This window comes from Pongo pygmaeus, chromosome 1 (assembly GCF_028885625.2).
Source record: "Pongo pygmaeus isolate AG05252 chromosome 1, NHGRI_mPonPyg2-v2.0_pri, whole genome shotgun sequence".
In the NCBI taxonomy this organism is placed as follows: Eukaryota; Metazoa; Chordata; class Mammalia; order Primates; family Hominidae; genus Pongo; species Pongo pygmaeus.
Window position 1 is genome coordinate 1597517 of NC_072373.2, and position 3323 is coordinate 1600839.

A 3323-nucleotide genomic window follows, 5' to 3' on the forward strand; every position below is an offset into this window, starting at 1 on the left:
AGCAACAAAACTGTGTTCTTCGCAGCAATGTGGATGCAGCTGGAGGCCATTATCTTAAGTGAACTAATGCAGAAACAGAAAATCAAATACTGCATGTTCTCACTTTTTTTTTTCTTTTTTTTTGAGATGGAATTTCGCTCTTGTTGACCAGGCTAGAGTACAATAGTGCAATCTTGGCTCACTGCAACCTCAGCCTCCCAGGTTCAAGTGATTCTCCTGCCTCAGCCTCCCGACTAGCTGGGATTACAGGCATGCACCACCACACCTAGCTAGTTTTGTATTTTTAGTAGAGACGAGGTTTCTCCATGTTGGTCAGGCTGGTCTTGAACTCCCGATCTCAGGTGATCCACCTGCTTTGGCTCCCCAAAGTGCTGGGATTACAGGCGTGAGTCACCGCATCCGGCCACGTTCTCACTTATAAGCGGAAGCTAAACATTGGATACACATGGACATAAAGATGGAAACAATAGTCACTGGGGCCTGCTAGAGCGGGAGAGTAGGAGAGTAGGAGAGTGAAAGAAGGGGAGAGGGGGAGAGGGGGACAAGAGTTGAAAAACTACCTATCGGGTACTATCCTCACTACCTGGGTGAAAGGATGCTTTGCACCCCAAACCTCAGCATTATGCAATATACCCACGTAACAAATCCGCACATGTACCCTCGAATCTAAAATAAAAGTTGAAATTTTGAAAAAACATAATGAATTAAAAAGTTATATTTTAAAAGAAAACTTTTTAGAGAGTTCTTGTCTTTTTTTTTTTTTTTTTTTTTTGAGACAGGGTCTCGCTATGTCGCCCAGGCTGGACTGCAGTGGTGCGATCTCTGCTCACTGCAACTTCTGCCTCCCGGGTTCAAGTGATTCTCCTGCCTCAGCCTCCCCAGTAGCTGAGATTACAGGCGCCCACCACTATGCCCGGCTAATTTTTTTTTTTTTTTTTTTGTATTTTTAGTGGAGACAGGGTTTCACCATCTTGGGTAGCTGGCCTCGAACTCCTGACCTCAGGTGATCCACCCACCTCAGCCTCCCAAAGTGCTGGGATTACATATGTGAGCCACCACGCCCGGCCACTAAAGGCTCTTGTCTTAAACAGCTATCTTATCAGTACCTATGAAAAGACACAAAAGGAATATATAGTCTTAGAAACTCCCTTAGCAAGATTTCTTTTTTTAAGGCAGAAATCAGATTTATGACTAAGTTATAAATCCTTTGTGTAGCTGGGTTCAGTGGTTTATGCCTGTAATCCCAACACTTCGGGAGGTCAAGGCTTGCTTGAGCCTAGGAGTTTGAGAACAGACTGGGCAACATAGGGAGATCCCATCTCTACAAAATAAATAAATAAATAAATGAGCCAGGCATGGTGACACACGCCTGTGGTCCCAGCTACTCAGCCGGAGGTAGGCAGGAGGACTGCTGGAGCCTGGGAGGTTGAGGCTGCAGTGAGCCATAAGCACACCACACCGCACGCCAGCCTGGGTGACAGAATGAGACTTTGTCTCAAACAAATATATATATATTATATAAAATATATATATAACATATATATAATTATATATACATAATTATATATATATATGTTATATATAGAGAGAGAGTGCACCCAAGCTACCTGTTTTGGATCCCCCTGGGATTTACAAAGAAGACAGGCCACCCTAATCTAATGCCTAGGGTTCCATGCTTTCACCACCACAGCCTAGATTTGATTCCCAGTCAGGAAACCAGTCTCTTGGAAACGCAAATCTTTTAACTCAGGACAAAACAAATAAAAATAAACATTTGTAAAAAGTTAGTTTGGTATTTGCATAATTCTAACCTTTTGGGGTACCCTTTCACTTTGCAATCCTGTCTATTCCCATAGACAGCTTTTGACTTCCTATCTTACAGACTGCCGTGCAATCTTCCGTCTGTGGAAGATACGGGTTGTCAGGCCTTTGTGTGCAGATAGTCAGCTGAGAGGCTGAAACCCTAGATAATATGGCCAGACAGTAGCCCCATTTGCAGCTACTAAAACTCTCCTTTATTTGAGCTGCCTAGAGTGGTCTGGATCTGGGCAGGGTTGCAACTTTGGCCTCCTCTCTGGAGACCTTGGTGAAGCCATGAAGGGCTTCTTGGTTCTGGTCTCCTTGGTGCTTATTTGACTTGGCGTTGAGTCATTTGTTCAGGTATACCTTCGATAGAAAACTGGTCTGTATTTAGAGTGTGATAGCAACTTTTTTCTTTTGTCTTGCTTCCTCCCGTGGGCAGAAGAAACGTGTGTCTCCCACCACTGCTGGGAAACTGAAGAGAGGCAGGGCCCCTCCCACGAGCAGAGCGGGTGGAGCGCTCCACAGCTGAAATTCTTTCCACTCCAGTGTTAGGCCACGTGCTCATGAAACAGAAAGCTTGCTGCTTGTGTATTTTCAAAAGGCCCTTCTGCTTTTTCTTTTTTCTTTTAGTTTTTGGGGGATTTTTCTCTGGCAAATATATAGAGCAATGCTTTTTCTCTTTGGATCCTGTTCCTACCCTGGGAATTTTTTTCAGTCAACTGAAATTTTGTTAAAAAACAATTTTATGTTCCTTCCATCTGTTCACTTTTTTGTTGTTGTTGTTGTTGTCGGCATGATTTTTACTGAGAAAAATGTAAAACTTCCTTGGCCTTTTTGGGAAGTTTAAAATCTTCCCAAATTGAGCCCTCTAAGAATTGTTTTCCCATTTACTGTTAGCCCTTCTTCCTTTCTGCCACCTTCAATAACACATGAAGAAATCTAGAGGGGACTTCTAGCAGTCCCAAGACCCCTTGAGAAACCAGAAAAAGGTGCCATACACCCTCCTTTTGGGGGTCTTTTGTCTTCCTCATGGAGCCCCAAGAGTCATGGGCAGGTTACTCTCAAGTCTAAAGCACTGCAGTCTTTTGCATTGAGTTCCCTGATATTTTTATTTTTTTGAGACACAGTCTGTCTCTGTCACCTAGGCAGGGGTGCAGTGGTGCATTTGTGAGAAACACACTCACCCATCGAAACCCAAACAATGGACTCAGAGGCACAAAGAACGGCGAAACAGAGACTTTTAATAACGGTCTTGCAAGATCGGGTGTCTGGTGAGCAGGCACAACCAGGGCAGTCACAACAGGTAATTTATGTCCCCAGTTCCTCACTGGTCAAGTACTGTGGGGTTACAATCTTCCCGGACATCGCCTAAGTTTCATTATCCCCGTTATAAAGTTTTACCCTGTCTTCTTCCCCACTTAAGTTTTGATTTCCCAATAAGAAAACTTTCTTCCCTTTTATGAGCTGACCACTCCTCTACATTCTGTCCACTTACTAGGACCTTCTGGGCGCACGAGCCG